General features: G+C 53.1%; 1 long non-coding RNA gene across 6 annotated transcripts; it reads left to right on the plus strand.

The window, feature by feature from the left end:
- The first annotated feature begins 1,606 nt into the window (after positions 1–1,606).
- On the plus strand, positions 1,607–17,603 carry LOC149524109 (uncharacterized). 6 transcript variants are annotated; one of them, XR_016349822.1, is made up of 16 exons: positions 1,607–1,836; positions 1,947–2,048; positions 2,213–2,353; positions 2,515–4,952; positions 5,063–5,164; positions 5,313–5,453; positions 5,617–8,051; positions 8,162–8,263; positions 8,410–8,550; positions 8,712–11,147; positions 11,258–11,359; positions 11,500–11,640; positions 11,804–14,238; positions 14,349–14,450; positions 14,597–14,737; positions 17,445–17,603. It is a non-coding gene; the product is annotated as an uncharacterized LOC149524109 (long non-coding RNA). The 6 variants fall into 6 exon arrangements; XR_016349821.1 differs by lacking the exon at positions 17,445–17,603 and adding an exon at positions 14,900–16,316; XR_016349825.1 differs by lacking the exons at positions 11,804–14,238; positions 17,445–17,603 and adding an exon at positions 14,900–16,316.
- Positions 17,604–17,633: the final 30 nt, after the last annotated feature.

The raw sequence follows: 17,633 nt of genomic DNA on the forward strand, positions 1-17,633 counted from the left end.
ATGCCCTGGAAGGTTGACCTCTCCCTGTAAGAAGGGTGCAGGTCCTCCCTTTTCTCTGGTCTGGGCCACTGAGACTTGCTGGCCAAAGAGCCCACCCTCTACTGAGGGAGCCAGTGCAGGTCTCCCCTTGGAGCGCTTTTCGCTCCGGCCCACCGTAATGCCCCTGGCTTCGGGAGCACCCTGTAAAGAGGGTTGTGGTCTCCTTCGGCAGGGCAAAATGACTGCCCTGGAACAAGGGGGTAAGGTCTTCTCCCTCTCACGCTCCAACTCGAGGATCCCCCCTTATTGCTTCAGGGTGAAGGAGCCCCCATTAAGAAGGGTGGGGCCTCTGTGGCTTTGAGCTCTTTAGGACTTAGGCTTTAAAATGTCCTGCTCCGCTGACCTCTCCCTTTAAGAGGGGTGCAGGTCCTCCCCGTTTCTAACCTGTCTGGGCCTGTGGCTCTTGCTGGCCTTAGAGACGACCCTCTACTGAGGGAACCAGTGCAGGTGTCTCCTTTGCAGGGCTTTTCCCTCTGACCAATTGTAATGCCCCTGGCTTCGGGACCACCCTGTAAGAAGGGTTTGGGTCTCATGCCACATGCCTTTTTTAGCCACACACCTGGCAAAATGGCTCCCCGCTAACCGGGGAGGAAAGTCTTATCCCTCTCACGCTTCAACTGGGGCAGGCCTCTTGTGTCTGCGGCCGCTCCCCGTTTTAAGAAGACTTGAGAGTCTCTTTCTATTAGCCAGAGTAAATTCCCCCCAGCACCTTTTCTCCTTGGCTTTTTTGAGATTTGAAGGGCTGTCTTCTGGGTGACCTGTCCGGGTGCCACAGAACACGGTGTGGCGAAGGGGCGGCTGTAAGGGGATGGTGGAGGCCGTGTAAAATTCAGCCCTTTTCTCAAAAAAGCCAAGGAAGCGGCCCACCCTGCAAAGGGCGCTATGTCTGGAAATGAAGAGGTGAGGTGGGTTGGTCCTTTCAGAGCCCCTCTGCCCTGGAATCCATCCTCAATTCCTCTCGCCCTGCCCAACTTACACTGCCCGACCAACCTCCACTTTGTCTCTCGGTTGTTTTGTGCACCAGAAAGACACTGTTGGACCGAGTGGTGTTAAGTGTAGAGATTTGGACAGCTCCGTTGCTTGTGTCCGGATTGCAGCCTTTGGTCTTTCTGGTGGTAGAGTGAGCCCATTGCGAGGGCTGGGTGAGCAGGGACTGACGTGGCTGCCTTTCTGAAAGGAGGTGAGGCTCAGGCGGTGTAGGTCCGTCTTGGAGGTATTGAGATCCGGCACGTGGGTGCACCTAACCCTACTAACGGGACTGTGTCCCATGTCAGGGGTGTCTTTTCTGGGAAGTTCTTGGTGGGGCAGGAAGGTAAGCGGGGAAGGCTGTTGCTGAGGAATGGAGGATTTCATGGAAAGGGCGGACTCAGCAGGATCCCTCCCTTAACTCTTCATTTCCAGATGTTTTCCCATTTGCCCCCCTTCCCTACCTTGATGAAAGGATGACTATTGTACTAAAGGAAGGGTGACCGCCCTGTAATCAGGGCTCAGGTCCGCTTTCTTTTTCTCCCCTCTGCCTTGGCTCTGTTCATGCCAAGCTGTAAAGTGAGCTCCCTCTAACTAGGCTGTGGGGTATTTCCCTCCCTTTCCCAAGAGAACACTGCCACTTGGAAGTTAGTTGTAGGAAGCAGCCTCTTGACAGGGTTCAGGGTTTGTCCTCGTAGTTCTCCTGTGCCCTCCTCACTCACGCTCTCGGCCAAGTGAAAGCCAGCGTCCTCAGCATCCACCGGGACCCGCCTTCTGCTGCAAGCTGTGCTGCTCTCTGCTACGGATCGGTGCCCACTACCAGCGCTTCGGGTAATTTCCAGGAAGGGAGAGAAGCTTCTCCACTTGCTCTGAATGAACGGACCTTGCCATGGTGCTGTCTACGCGGCCACCCCTAACTCGCTTCCCCTCTCTCTTTCTAGAAACTCCAGGAGAAAATGGAGAAGAGGACACAAGAACCAAAGAACCTGCAGCGGAAGCAAAGAAATGTCACCCAAAAAGGATGCACACGCTCTGTTATGCTTGTAAGCAGCACAGGGGATCTTTTTCAGGGGACGAGGCAATAGGCTGTGTTTATTGATTAAACAGTAGAGAAGCAGTTAGCATATGCTTTATAAATACACACACACACACACACACACACACACACACACACACACACACACACTCACACACGTGTGTCCTGCAGATGGTGACTAGTTACCAGTCCATGGCGGCTCAAGTCAGTCTTACTGTCCAGGCTGACTGAGTGAGGAGTCGGGTTCGTCTGAGGCTCGGCTTGCGGGAGTGAATCCAGAGTCCCATGGCAAGAGCTTCCCTTCTTATACAGGTAAGTTCTCACTGGGGCTCTATGGATATTGCAGCGTCATGCTGCCATTATCCACCCTTAGAAGGTGTTAAGCCGTGTTTTGGGGAGTTATCCTGGGATGGGGAATGTCAGGCTTCCCATCGTTGTGTCTCACTCTTGGGGGGGTCTCTGCCTGTCTCCAGGGTTCGTCGGTGCTGCTCTTCAATTTAGCCTCAAGACACGATGCACGTTTCCTTGTTATCTGCAAAGTTTGCACTCGATGACCTGGGCATCCGGGATGGCTTTCACTCACACACACCGCCCCCCCCCCCCTCCACTCACACCACACAATTGTGTAGACTTTCAGACAAGCTCAAGAGTTACAAGGGGTACAGCTTAATTTGCAATACTAACAGGGAGCAAGGCCTTACAGAAAACATAATCTAATCGTGAGAGACACAGAGAGAAATAGAAGGTACAGAACTTAGAAGCAAGTCAATATGTCAAATCATTCTGCATCATCATACTTATCAACTTAGAACCAATATTAAAGTATGCATTTTTGCTACAGCTGTGTTCCCCCGGAAGAAGGGTTCGGGGTGGACTCTTCTCTGCACAGGTTTATTTCCCCTTGAGGTGCCTAGTAAAAGGACCTCCCTGTAAGCAGGGATCAAGGTCCAGTCCTGGCCAGGCAAAATGCCTTATGGGCCCCTTCAGGAGGTGAGGCTGAGCCACCCCCACCATCCCCTTTAAGAAGGGTTGAGGTTTCTGTGGCTCTGAGCCCTTTAGGAGGTGGGATTTTAAATGCCCTGGAAGGTTGACCTCTCCCTGTAAGAAGGGTGCAGGTCCTCCCTTTTCTCTGGTCTGGGCCACTGAGACTTGCTGGCCAAAGAGCCCACCCTCTACTGAGGGAGCCAGTGCAGGTCTCCCCTTGGAGCGCTTTTCGCTCCGGCCCACCGTAATGCCCCTGGCTTCGGGAGCACCCTGTAAAGAGGGTTGTGGTCTCCTTCGGCAGGGCAAAATGACTGCCCTGGAACAAGGGGGTAAGGTCTTCTCCCTCTCACGCTCCAACTCGAGGAGCCCCCCTTATTGCTTCAGGGTGAAGGAGCCCCCATTAAGAAGGGTTGGGGCCTCTGTGGCTTTGAGCTCTTTAGGACTTAGGCTTTAAAATGTCCTGCTCCGCTGACCTCTCCCTTTAAGAGGGGTGCAGGTCCTCCCCGTTTCTAACCTGTCTGGGCCTGTGGCTCTTGCTGGCCTTAGAGACGACCCTCTACTGAGGGAACCAGTGCAGGTGTCTCCTTTGCAGGGCTTTTCCCTCTGACCCATTGTAATGCCCCTGGCTTCGGGACCACCCTGTAAGAAGGGTTTGGGTCTCATGCCACATGCCTTTTTTAGCCACACACCTGGCAAAATGGCTCCCCGCTAACCGGGGAGGAAAGTCTTATCCCTCTCACGCTTCAACTGGGGCAGGCCTCTTGTGTCTGCGGCCGCTCCCCGTTTTAAGAAGACTTGAGAGTCTCTTTCTATTAGCCAGAGTAAATTCCCCCCAGCACCTTTTCTCCTTGGCTTTTTTGAGATTTGAAGGGCTGTCTTCTGGGTGACCTGTCCGGGTGCCACGGAACACGGTGTGGCGAAGGGGCGGCTGTAAGGGGATGGTGGAGGCCGTGTAAAATTCAGCCCTTTTCTCAAAAAAGCCAAGGAATCGGCCCACCCTGCAAATGGCGCTATGTCTGGAAATGAAGAGGTGAGGTGGGTAGGTCCTTTCAGAGTCCCTCTGCCCTGGAATCCATCCTCAATTCCTCTCGCCCTGCCCAACTTACACTGCCCGACCAACCTCCACTTTGTCTCTCGGTTGTTTTGTGCACCAGAAAGACGCTGTTGGACCGAGTGGTGTTAAGTGTAGAGATTTGGACAGCTCCGTTGCTTGTGTCCGGATTGCAGCCTTTGGTCTTTCTGGTGGTAGAGTGAGCCCATTGCGAGGGCTGTGTGAGCAGGGACTGACGTGGCTGCCTTTCTGAAAGGAGGTGAAGCTCAGGCGGTGTAGGTCCGTCTTGGAGGTATTGAGATCCGGCACGTGGGTGCACCTAACCCTACTAACGGGACTGTGTCCCATGTCAGGGGTGTCTTTTCTGGGAAGTTCTTGGTGGGGCAGGAAGGTAAGCGGGGAAGGCTGTTGCTGAGGGATGGAGGATTTCATGGAAAGGGCGGACTCAGCAGGATCCCTCCCTTAACTCTTCATTTCCAGATGTTTTCCCATTTGCCCCCCTTCCCTACCTTGATGAAAGGATGACTATTGTACTAAAGGAAGGGTGACCGCCCTGTAATCAGGGCTCAGGTCCGCTTTCTTTTTCTCCCCTCTGCCTTGGCTCTGTTCATGCCAAGCTGTAAAGTGAGCTCCCTCTAACTAGGCTGTGGGGTCTTTCCCTCCCTTTCCCAAGAGAACACTGCCACTTGGAAGTTAGTTGTAGGAAGCAGCCTCTTGACAGGGTTCAGGGTTTGTCCTCGTAGTTCTCCTGTGCCCTCCTCACTCACGCTCTCGGCCAAGTGAAAGCCAGCGTCCTCAGCATCCACCGGGACCCGCCTTCTGCTGCAAGCTGTGCTGCTCTCTGCTACGGATCGGTGCCCACTACCAGCGCTTCGGGTAATTTCCAGGAAGGGAGAGAAGCTTCTCCACTTGCTCTGAATGAACGGACCTTGCCATGGTGCTGTCTACGCGGCCACCCCTAACTCGCTTCCCCTCTCTCTTTCTAGAAACTCCAGGAGAAAATGGAGAAGAGGACACAAGAACCAAAGAACCTGCAGCGGAAGCAAAGAAATGTCACCCAAAAAGGATGCACACGCTCTGTTATGCTTGTAAGCAGCACAGGGGATCTTTTTCAGGGGACGAGGCAATAGGCTGTGTTTATTGATTAAACAGTAGAGAAGCAGTTAGCATATGCTTTATAAATACACACACACACACACACACACACACACACACTCACACACGTGTGTCCTGCAGATGGTGACTAGTTACCAGTCCATGGCGGCTCAAGTCAGTCTTACTGTCCAGGCTGACTGAGTGAGGAGTCGGGTTCGTCTGAGGCTCGGCTTGCGGGAGTGAATCCAGAGTCCCATGGCAAGAGCTTCCCTTCTTATACAGGTAAGTTCTCACTGGGGCTCTATGGATATTGCAGCGTCATGCTGCCATTATCCACCCTTAGAAGGTGTTAAGCCGTGTTTTGGGGATTTATCCTGGGATGGGGAATGTCAGGCTTCCCATCGTTGTGTCTCACTCTTGGGGGGGGGTCTCTGCCTGTCTCCAGGGTTCGTCGGTGCTGCTCTTCAATTTAGCCTCAAGACACGATGCACGTTTCCTTGTTATCTGCAAAGTTTGCACTCGATGACCTGGGCATCCGGGATGGCTTTCACTCACACACACCGCCCCCCCCCTCCACTCACACCACACAATTGTGTAGACTTTCAGACAAGCTCAAGAGTTACAAGGGGTACAGCTTAATTTGCAATACTAACAGGGAGCAAGGCCTTACAGAAAACATAATCTAATCGTGAGAGACACAGAGAGAAATAGAAGGTACAGAACTTAGAAGCAAGTCAATATGTCAAATCATTCTGCATCATCATACTTATCAACTTAGAACCAATATTAAAGTATGCATTTTTGCTACAGCTGTGTTCCCCCGGAAGAAGGGTTCGGGGTGGACTCTTCTCTGCACAGGTTTATTTCCCCTTGAGGTGCCTAGTAAAAGGACCTCCCTGTAAGCAGGGATCAAGGTCCAGTCCTGGCCAGGCAAAATGCCTTATGGGCCCCTTCAGGAGGTGAGGCTGAGCCACCCCCACCATCCCCTTTAAGAAGGGTTGAGGTTTCTGTGGCTCTGAGCCCTTTAGGAGGTGGGATTTTAAATGCCCTGGAAGGTTGACCTCTCCCTGTAAGAAGGGTGCAGGTCCTCCCTTTTCTCTGGTCTGGGCCACTGAGACTTGCTGGCCAAAGAGCCCACCCTCTACTGAGGGAGCCAGTGCAGGTCTCCCCTTGGAGCGCTTTTCGCTCCGGCCCACCGTAATGCCCCTGGCTTCGGGAGCACCCTGTAAAGAGGGTTGTGGTCTCCTTCGGCAGGGCAAAATGACTGCCCTGGAACAAGGGGGTAAGGTCTTCTCCCTCTCACGCTCCAACTCGAGGAGCCCCCCTTATTGCTTCAGGGTGAAGGAGCCCCCATTAAGAAGGGTTGGGGCCTCTGTGGCTTTGAGCTCTTTAGGACTTAGGCTTTAAAATGTCCTGCTCCGCTGACCTCTCCCTTTAAGAGGGGTGCAGGTCCTCCCCGTTTCTAACCTGTCTGGGCCTGTGGCTCTTGCTGGCCTTAGAGACGACCCTCTACTGAGGGAACCAGTGCAGGTGTCTCCTTTGCAGGGCTTTTCCCTCTGACCCATTGTAATGCCCCTGGCTTCGGGACCACCCTGTAAGAAGGGTTTGGGTCTCATGCCACATGCCTTTTTTAGCCACACACCTGGCAAAATGGCTCCCCGCTAACCGGGGAGGAAAGTCTTATCCCTCTCACGCTTCAACTGGGGCAGGCCTCTTGTGTCTGCGGCCGCTCCCCGTTTTAAGAAGACTTGAGAGTCTCTTTCTATTAGCCAGAGTAAATTCCCCCCAGCACCTTTTTTCCTTGGCTTTTTTGAGATTTGAAGGGCTATCTTCTGAGTGACCTGTCCGGGTCCCACGGAACACGGTGTGGCGAAGGGGCGGCTGTAAGGGGATGGTGGAGGCCGTGTAAAATTCAGCCCTTTTCTCAAAAAAGCCAAGGAATCGGCCCACCCTGCAAATGGCGCTATGTCTGGAAATGAAGAGGTGAGGTGGGTAGGTCCTTTCAGAGCCCCTCTGCCCTGGAATCCATCCTCAATTCCTCTCGCCCTGCCCAACTTACACTGCCCGACCAACCTCCACTTTGTCTCTCGGTTGTTTTGTGCACCAGAAAGACACTGTTGGACCGAGTGGTGTTAAGTGTAGAGATTTGGACAGCTCCGTTGCTTGTGTCCGGATTGCAGCCTTTGGTCTTTCTGGTGGTAGAGTGAGCCCATTGCGAGGGCTGGGTGAGCAGGGACTGACGTGGCTGCCTTTCTGAAAGGAGGTGAGGCTCAGGCGGTGTAGGTCCGTCTTGGAGGTATTGAGATCCGGCACGTGGGTGCACCTAACCCTACTAACGGGACTGTGTCCCATGTCAGGGGTGTCTTTTCTGGGAAGTTCTTGGTGGGGCAGGAAGGTAAGCGGGGAAGGCTGTTGCTGAGGGATGGAGGATTTCATGGAAAGGGCGGACTCAGCAGGATCCCTCCCTTAACTCTTCATTTCCAGATGTTTTCCCATTTGCCCCCCTTCCCTACCTTGATGAAAGGATGACTATTGTACTAAAGGAAGGGTGACCGCCCTGTAATCAGGGCTCAGGTCCGCTTTCTTTTTCTCCCCTCTGCCTTGGCTCTGTTCATGCCAAGCTGTAAAGTGAGCTCCCTCTAACTAGGCTGTGGGGTCTTTCCCTCCCTTTCCCAAGAGAACACTGCCACTTGGAAGTTAGTTGTAGGAAGCAGCCTCTTGACAGGGTTCAGGGTTTGTCCTCGTAGTTCTCCTGTGCCCTCCTCACTCACGCTCTCGGCCAAGTGAAAGCCAGCGTCCTCAGCATCCACCGGGACCCGCCTTCTGCTGCAAGCTGTGCTGCTCTCTGCTACGGATCGGTGCCCACTACCAGCGCTTCGGGTAATTTCCAGGAAGGGAGAGAAGCTTCTCCACTTGCTCTGAATGAACGGACCTTGCCATGGTGCTGTCTACGCGGCCACCCCTAACTCGCTTCCCCTCTCTCTTTCTAGAAACTCCAGGAGAAAATGGAGAAGAGGACACAAGAACCAAAGAACCTGCAGCGGAAGCAAAGAAATGTCACCCAAAAAGGATGCACACGCTCTGTTATGCTTGTAAGCAGCACAGGGGATCTTTTTCAGGGGACGAGGCAATAGGCTGTGTTTATTGATTAAACAGTAGAGAAGCAGTTAGCATATGCTTTATAAATACACACACACACACAGACACACACACACACTCACACACGTGTGTCCTGCAGATGGTGACTAGTTACCAGTCCATGGCGGCTCAAGTCAGTCTTACTGTCCAGGCTGACTGAGTGAGGAGTCGGGTTCGTCTGAGGCTCGGCTTGCGGGAGTGAATCCAGAGTCCCATGGCAAGAGCTTCCCTTCTTATACAGGTAAGTTCTCACTGGGGCTCTATGGATATTGCAGCGTCATGCTGCCATTATCCACCCTTAGAAGGTGTTAAGCCGTGTTTTGGGGAGTTATCCTGGGATGGGGAATGTCAGGCTTCCCATCGTTGTGTCTCACTCTTGGGGGGGTCTCTGCCTGTCTCCAGGGTTCGTCGGTGCTGCTCTTCAATTTAGCCTCAAGACACGATGCACGTTTCCTTGTTATCTGCAAAGTTTGCACTCGATGACCTGGGCATCCGGGATGGCTTTCACTCACACACACCGCCCCCCCCCCTCCACTCACACCACACAATTGTGTAGACTTTCAGACAAGCTCAAGAGTTACAAGGGGTACAGCTTAATTTGCAATACTAACAGGGAGCAAGGCCTTACAGAAAACATAATCTAATCGTGAGAGACACAGAGATAAATAGAAGGTACAGAACTTAGAAACAAGTCAATATGTCAAATCATTCTGCATCATCATACTTATCAACTTAGAACCAATATTAAAGTATGCATTTTTGCTACAGCTGTGTTCCCCCGGAAGAAGGGTTCGGGGTGGACTCTTCTCTGCACAGGTTTATTTCCCCTTGAGGTGCCTAGTAAAAGGACCTCCCTGTAAGCAGGGATCAAGGTCCAGTCCTGGCCAGGCAAAATGCCTTATGGGCCCCTTCAGGAGGTGAGGCTGAGCCACCCCCACCATCCCCTTTAAGAAGGGTTGAGGTTTCTGTGGCTCTGAGCCCTTTAGGAGGTGGGATTTTAAATGCCCTGGAAGGTTGACCTCTCCCTGTAAGAAGGGTGCAGGTCCTCCCTTTTCTCTGGTCTGGGCCACTGAGACTTGCTGGCCAAAGAGCCCACCCTCTACTGAGGGAGCCAGTGCAGGTCTCCCCTTGGAGCGCTTTTCGCTCCGGCCCACCGTAATGCCCCTGGCTTCGGGAGCACCCTGTAAAGAGGGTTGTGGTCTCCTTCGGCAGGGCAAAATGACTGCCCTGGAACAAGGGGGTAAGGTCTTCTCCCTCTCACGCTCCAACTCGAGGAGCCCCCCTTATTGCTTCAGGGTGAAGGAGCCCCCATTAAGAAGGGTTGGGGCCTCTGTGGCTTTGAGCTCTTTAGGACTTAGGCTTTAAAATGTCCTGCTCCGCTGACCTCTCCCTTTAAGAGGGGTGCAGGTCCTCCCCGTTTCTAACCTGTCTGGGCCTGTGGCTCTTGCTGGCCTTAGAGACGACCCTCTACTGAGGGAACCAGTGCAGGTGTCTCCTTTGCAGGGCTTTTCCCTCTGACCCATTGTAATGCCCCTGGCTTCGGGACCACCCTGTAAGAAGGGTTTGGGTCTCATGCCACATGCCTTTTTTAGCCACACACCTGGCAAAATGGCTCCCCGCTAACCGGGGAGGAAAGTCTTATCCCTCTCACGCTTCAACTGGGGCAGGCCTCTTGTGTCTGCGGCCGCTCCCCGTTTTAAGAAGACTTGAGAGTCTCTTTCTATTAGCCAGAGTAAATTCCCCCCAGCACCTTTTTTCCTTGGCTTTTTTGAGATTTGAAGGGCTGTCTTCTGGGTGACCTGTCCGGGTCCCACGGAACACGGTGTGGCGAAGGGGCGGCTGTAAGGGGATGGTGGAGGCCGTGTAAAATTCAGCCCTTTTCTCAAAAAAGCCAAGGAATCGGCCCACCCTGCAAATGGCGCTATGTCTGGAAATGAAGAGGTGAGGTGGGTAGGTCCTTTCAGAGCCCCTCTGCCCTGGAATCCATCCTCAATTCCTCTCGCCCTGCCCAACTTACACTGCCCGACCAACCTCCACTTTGTCTCTCGGTTGTTTTGTGCACCAGAAAGACACTGTTGGACCGAGTGGTGTTAAGTGTAGAGATTTGGACAGCTCCGTTGCTTGTGTCCGGATTGCAGCCTTTGGTCTTTCTGGTGGTAGAGTGAGCCCATTGCGAGGGCTGGGTGAGCAGGGACTGACGTGGCTGCCTTTCTGAAAGGAGGTGAGGCTCAGGCGGTGTAGGTCCGTCTTGGAGGTATTGAGATCCGGCACGTGGGTGCACCTAACCCTACTAACGGGACTGTGTCCCATGTCAGGGGTGTCTTTTCTGGGAAGTTCTTGGTGGGGCAGGAAGGTAAGCGGGGAAGGCTGTTGCTGAGGGATGGAGGATTTCATGGAAAGGGCGGACTCAGCAGGATCCCTCCCTTAACTCTTCATTTCCAGATGTTTTCCCATTTGCCCCCCTTCCCTACCTTGATGAAAGGATGACTATTGTACTAAAGGAAGGGTGACCGCCCTGTAATCAGGGCTCAGGTCCGCTTTCTTTTTCTCCCCTCTGCCTTGGCTCTGTTCATGCCAAGCTGTAAAGTGAGCTCCCTCTAACTAGGCTGTGGGGTCTTTCCCTCCCTTTCCCAAGAGAACACTGCCACTTGGAAGTTAGTTGTAGGAAGCAGCCTCTTGACAGGGTTCAGGGTTTGTCCTCGTAGTTCTCCTGTGCCCTCCTCACTCACGCTCTCGGCCAAGTGAAAGCCAGCGTCCTCAGCATCCACCGGGACCCGCCTTCTGCTGCAAGCTGTGCTGCTCTCTGCTACGGATCGGTGCCCACTACCAGCGCTTCGGGTAATTTCCAGGAAGGGAGAGAAGCTTCTCCACTTGCTCTGAATGAACGGACCTTGCCATGGTGCTGTCTACGCGGCCACCCCTAACTCGCTTCCCCTCTCTCTTTCTAGAAACTCCAGGAGAAAATGGAGAAGAGGACACAAGAACCAAAGAACCTGCAGCGGAAGCAAAGAAATGTCACCCAAAAAGGATGCACACGCTCTGTTATGCTTGTAAGCAGCACAGGGGATCTTTTTCAGGGGACGAGGCAATAGGCTGTGTTTATTGATTAAACAGTAGAGAAGCAGTTAGCATATGCTTTATAAATACACACACAGACACACACACACACTCACACACGTGTGTCCTGCAGATGGTGACTAGTTACCAGTCCATGGCGGCTCAAGTCAGTCTTACTGTCCAGGCTGACTGAGTGAGGAGTCGGGTTCGTCTGAGGCTCGGCTTGCGGGAGTGAATCCAGAGTCCCATGGCAAGAGCTTCCCTTCTTATACAGGTAAGTTCTCACTGGGGCTCTATGGATATTGCAGCGTCATGCTGCCATTATCCACCCTTAGAAGGTGTTAAGCCGTGTTTTGGGGAGTTATCCTGGGATGGGGAATGTCAGGCTTCCCATCGTTGTGTCTCACTCTTGGGGGGGGGTCTCTGCCTGTCTCCAGGGTTCGTCGGTGCTGCTCTTCAATTTAGCCTCAAGACACGATGCACGTTTCCTTGTTATCTGCAAAGTTTGCACTCGATGACCTGGGCATCCGGGATGGCTTTCACTCACACACACCGCCCCCCCCCTCCACTCACACCACACAATTGTGTAGACTTTCAGACAAGCTCAAGAGTTACAAGGGGTACAGCTTAATTTGCAATACTAACAGGGAGCAAGGCCTTACAGAAAACATAATCTAATCGTGAGAGACACAGAGAGAAATAGAAGGTACAGAACTTAGAAGCAAGTCAATATGTCAAATCATTCTGCATCATCATACTTATCAACTTAGAACCAATATTAAAGTATGCATTTTTGCTACAGCTGTGTTCCCCCGGAAGAAGGGTTCGGGGTGGACTCTTCTCTGCACAGGTTTATTTCCCCTTGAGGTGCCTAGTAAAAGGACCTCCCTGTAAGCAGGGATCAAGGTCCAGTCCTGGCCAGGCAAAATGCCTTATGGGCCCCTTCAGGAGGTGAGGCTGAGCCACCCCCACCATCCCCTTTAAGAAGGGTTGAGGTTTCTGTGGCTCTGAGCCCTTTAGGAGGTGGGATTTTAAATGCCCTGGAAGGTTGACCTCTCCCTGTAAGAAGGGTGCAGGTCCTCCCTTTTCTCTGGTCTGGGCCACTGAGACTTGCTGGCCAAAGAGCCCACCCTCTACTGAGGGAGCCAGTGCAGGTCTCCCCTTGGAGCGCTTTTCGCTCCGGCCCACCGTAATGCCCCTGGCTTCGGGAGCACCCTGTAAAGAGGGTTGTGGTCTCCTTCGGCAGGGCAAAATGACTGCCCTGGAACAAGGGGGTAAGGTCTTCTCCCTCTCACGCTCCAACTCGAGGAGCCCCCCTTATTGCTTCAGGGTGAAGGAGCCCCCATTAAGAAGGGTTGGGGCCTCTGTGGCTTTGAGCTCTTTAGGACTTAGGCTTTAAAATGTCCTGCTCCGCTGACCTCTCCCTTTAAGAGGGGTGCAGGTCCTCCCCGTTTCTAACCTGTCTGGGCCTGTGGCTCTTGCTGGCCTTAGAGACGACCCTCTACTGAGGGAACCAGTGCAGGTGTCTCCTTTGCAGGGCTTTTCCCTCTGACCCATTGTAATGCCCCTGGCTTCGGGACCACCCTGTAAGAAGGGTTTGGGTCTCATGCCACATGCCTTTTTTAGCCACACACCTGGCAAAATGGCTCCCCGCTAACCGGGGAGGAAAGTCTTATCCCTCTCACGCTTCAACTGGGGCAGGCCTCTTGTGTCTGCGGCCGCTCCCCGTTTTAAGAAGACTTGAGAGTCTCTTTCTATTAGCCAGAGTAAATTCCCCCCAGCACCTTTTTTCCTTGGCTTTTTTGAGATTTGAAGGGCTATCTTCTGAGTGACCTGTCCGGGTCCCACGGAACACGGTGTGGCGAAGGGGCGGCTGTAAGGGGATGGTGGAGGCCGTGTAAAATTCAGCCCTTTTCTCAAAAAAGCCAAGGAATCGGCCCACCCTGCAAATGGCGCTATGTCTGGAAATGAAGAGGTGAGGTGGGTAGGTCCTTTCAGAGCCCCTCTGCCCTGGAATCCATCCTCAATTCCTCTCGCCCTGCCCAACTTACACTGCCCGACCAACCTCCACTTTGTCTCTCGGTTGTTTTGTGCACCAGAAAGACACTGTTGGACCGAGTGGTGTTAAGTGTAGAGATTTGGACAGCTCCGTTGCTTGTGTCCGGATTGCAGCCTTTGGTCTTTCTGGTGGTAGAGTGAGCCCATTGCGAGGGCTGGGTGAGCAGGGACTGACGTGGCTGCCTTTCTGAAAGGAGGTGAGGCTCAGGCGGTGTAGGTCCGTCTTGGAGGTATTGAGATCCGGCACGTGGGTGCACCTAACCCTACTAACGGGACTGTGTCCCATGTCAGGGGTGTCTTTTCTGGGAAGTTCTTGGTGGGGCAGGAAGGTAAGCGGGGAAGGCTGTTGCTGAGGGATGGAGGATTTCATGGAAAGGGCGGACTCAGCAGGATCCCTCCCTTAACTCTTCATTTCCAGATGTTTTCCCATTTGCCCCCCTTCCCTACCTTGATGAAAGGATGACTATTGTACTAAAGGAAGGGTGACCGCCCTGTAATCAGGGCTCAGGTCCGCTTTCTTTTTCTCCCCTCTGCCTTGGCTCTGTTCATGCCAAGCTGTAAAGTGAGCTCCCTCTAACTAGGCTGTGGGGTCTTTCCCTCCCTTTCCCAAGAGAACACTGCCACTTGGAAGTTAGTTGTAGGAAGCAGCCTCTTGACAGGGTTCAGGGTTTGTCCTCGTAGTTCTCCTGTGCCCTCCTCACTCACGCTCTCGGCCAAGTGAAAGCCAGCGTCCTCAGCATCCACCGGGACCCGCCTTCTGCTGCAAGCTGTGCTGCTCTCTGCTACGGATCGGTGCCCACTACCAGCGCTTCGGGTAATTTCCAGGAAGGGAGAGAAGCTTCTCCACTTGCTCTGAATGAACGGACCTTGCCATGGTGCTGTCTACGCGGCCACCCCTAACTCGCTTCCCCTCTCTCTTTCTAGAAACTCCAGGAGAAAATGGAGAAGAGGACACAAGAACCAAAGAACCTGCAGCGGAAGCAAAGAAATGTCACCCAAAAAGGATGCACACGCTCTGTTATGCTTGTAAGCAGCACAGGGGATCTTTTTCAGGGGACGAGGCAATAGGCTGTGTTTATTGATTAAACAGTAGAGAAGCAGTTAGCATATGCTTTATAAATACACACACACACACACAGACACACACACACTCACACACGTGTGTCCTGCAGATGGTGACTAGTTACCAGTCCATGGCGGCTCAAGTCAGTCTTACTGTCCAGGCTGACTGAGTGAGGAGTCGGGTTCGTCTGAGGCTCGGCTTGCGGGAGTGAATCCAGAGTCCCATGGCAAGAGCTTCCCTTCTTATACAGGTAAGTTCTCACTGGGGCTCTATGGATATTGCAGCGTCATGCTGCCATTATCCACCCTTAGAAGGTGTTAAGCCGTGTTTTGGGGAGTTATCCTGGGATGGGGAATGTCAGGCTTCCCATCGTTGTGTCTCACTCTTGGGGGGGGTCTCTGCCTGTCTCCAGGGTTCGTCGGTGCTGCTCTTCAATTTAGCCTCAAGACACGATGCACGTTTCCTTGTTATCTGCAAAGTTTGCACTCGATGACCTGGGCATCCGGGATGGCTTTCACTCACACACACCGCCCCCCCCCTCCACTCACACCACACAATTGTGTAGACTTTCAGACAAGCTCAAGAGTTACAAGGGGTACAGCTTAATTTGCAATACTAACAGGGAGCAAGGCCTTACAGAAAACATAATCTAATCGTGAGAGACACAGAGAGAAATAGAAGGTACAGAACTTAGAAGCAAGTCAATATGTCAAATCATTCTGCATCATCATACTTATCAACTTAGAACCAATATTAAAGTATGCATTTTTGCTACAGCTGTGTTCCCCCGGAAGAAGGGTTCGGGGTGGACTCTTCTCTGCACAGGTTTATTTCCCCTTGAGGTGCCTAGTAAAAGGACCTCCCTGTAAGCAGGGATCAAGGTCCAGTCCTGGCCAGGCAAAATACCTTATGGGCCCCTTCAGGAGGTGAGGCTGAGCCACCCCCAGCACCTCCTTTAAGAAGGGTTGAGGTTTCTGTGGCTCTGAGCCCTTTAGGAGGTGGGATTTTAAATGCCCTGGAAGGTTGACCTCTCCCTGTAAGAAGGGTGCAGGTCCTCCCTTTTCTCTGGTCTGGGCCACTGAGACTTGCTGGCCAAAGAGCCCACCCTCTTCTGAGGGAGCCAGTGCAGGTCTCCCCTTGGAGCGCTTTTCGCTCCGGCCCACCGTAATGCCCCTGGCTTCGGGAGCACCCTGTAAAGAGGGTTGTGGTCTCCTTCGGCAGGGCAAAATGACTGCCCTGGAACAAGGGCGTAAGGTCTTCTCCCTCTCACGCTCCAACTCGAGGAGCCCCCCTTATTGCTTCAGGGTGAAGGAGCCCCCATTAAGAAAGGTTGGGGCCTCTGTGGCTTTGAGCTCTTTAGGACTTAGGCTTTAAAATGTCCTGCTCCGCTGACCTCTCCCTTTAAGAGGGGTGCAGGTCCTCCCCGTTTCTAACCTGTCTGGGCCTGTGGCTCTTGCTGGCCTTAGAGACGACCCTCTACTGAGGGAACCAGTGCAGGTGTCTCCTTTGCAGGGCTTTTCCCTCTGACCCATTGTAATGCCCCTGGCTTCGGGACCACCCTGTAAGAAGGGTTTGGGTCTCATGCCACATGCCTTTTTTAGCCACACACCTGGCAAAATGGCTCCCCGCTAACCGGGGAGGAAAGTCTTATCCCTCTCACGCTTCAACTGGGGCAGGCCTCTTGTGTCTGCGGCCGCTCCCCGTTTTAAGAAGACTTGAGAGTCTCTTTCTATTAGCCAGAGTAAATTCCCCCCAGCACCTTTTTTCCTTGGCTTTTTTGAGATTTGAAGGGCTGTCTTCTGAGTGACCTGTCCGGGTCCCACGGAACACGGTGTGGCGAAGGGGCGGCTGTAAGGGGATGGTGGAGGCCGTGTAAAATTCAGCCCTTTTCTCAAAAAAGCCAAGGAATCGGCCCACCCTGCAAATGGCGCTATGTCTGGAAATGAAGAGGTGAGGTGAGTAGGTCCTTTCAGAGCCCCTCTGCCCTGGAATCCATCCTCAATTCCTCTCGCCCTGCCCAACTTACACTGCCCGACCAACCTCCACTTTGTCTCTCGGTTGTTTTGTGCACCAGAAAGACACTGTTGGACCGAGTGGTGTTAAGTGTAGAGATTTGGACAGCTCCGTTGCTTGTGTCCGGATTGCAGCCTTTGGTCTTTCTGGTGGTAGAGTGAGCCCATTGCGAGGGCTGGGTGAGCAGGGACTGACGTGGCTGCCTTTCTGAAAGGAGGTGAGGCTCAGGCGGTGTAGGTCCGTCTTGGAGGTATTGAGATCCGGCACGTGGGTGCACCTAACCCTACTAACGGGACTGTGTCCCATGTCAGGGGTGTCTTTTCTGGGAAGTTCTTGGTGGGGCAGGAAGGTAAGCGGGGAAGGCTGTTGCTGAGGGATGGAGGATTTCATGGAAAGGGCGGACTCAGCAGGATCCCTCCCTTAACTCTTCATTTCCAGATGTTTTCCCATTTGCCCCCCTTCCCTACCTTGATGAAAGGATGACTATTGTACTAAAGGAAGGGTGACCGCCCTGTAATCAGGGCTCAGGTCCGCTTTCTTTTTCTCCCCTCTGCCTTGGCTCTGTTCATGCCAAGCTGTAAAGTGAGCTCCCTCTAACTAGGCTGTGGGGTCTTTCCCTCCCTTTCCCAAGAGAACACTGCCACTTGGAAGTTAGTTGTAGGAAGCAGCCTCTTGACAGGGTTCAGGGTTTGTCCTCGTAGTTCTCCTGTGCCCTCCTCACTCACGCTCTCGGCCAAGTGAAAGCCAGCGTCCTCAGCATCCACCGGGACCCGCCTTCTGCTGCAAGCTGTGCTGCTCTCTGCTACGGATCAGTGCCCACTACCAGCGCTTCGGGTAATTTCCAGGAAGGGAGAGAAGCTTCTCCACTTGCTCTGAATGAACGGACCTTGCCATGGTGCTGTCTACGCGGCCACCCCTAACTCGCTTCCCCTCTCTCTTTCTAGAAACTCCAGGAGAAAATGGAGAAGAGGACACAAGAACCAAAGAACCTGCAGCGGAAGCAAAGAAATGTCACCCAAAAAGGATGCACACGCTCTGTTATGCTTGTAAGCAGCACAGGGGATCTTTTTCAGGGGACGAGGCAATAGGCTGTGTTTATTGATTAAACAGTAGAGAAGCAGTTAGCATATGCT

The sequence above is a fragment of the Pelodiscus sinensis genome, chromosome 6 (assembly GCF_052426305.1).
Source record: "Pelodiscus sinensis isolate ZL-2025 chromosome 6, ASM5242630v1, whole genome shotgun sequence".
Taxonomy (NCBI): domain Eukaryota; kingdom Metazoa; phylum Chordata; order Testudines; family Trionychidae; genus Pelodiscus; species Pelodiscus sinensis.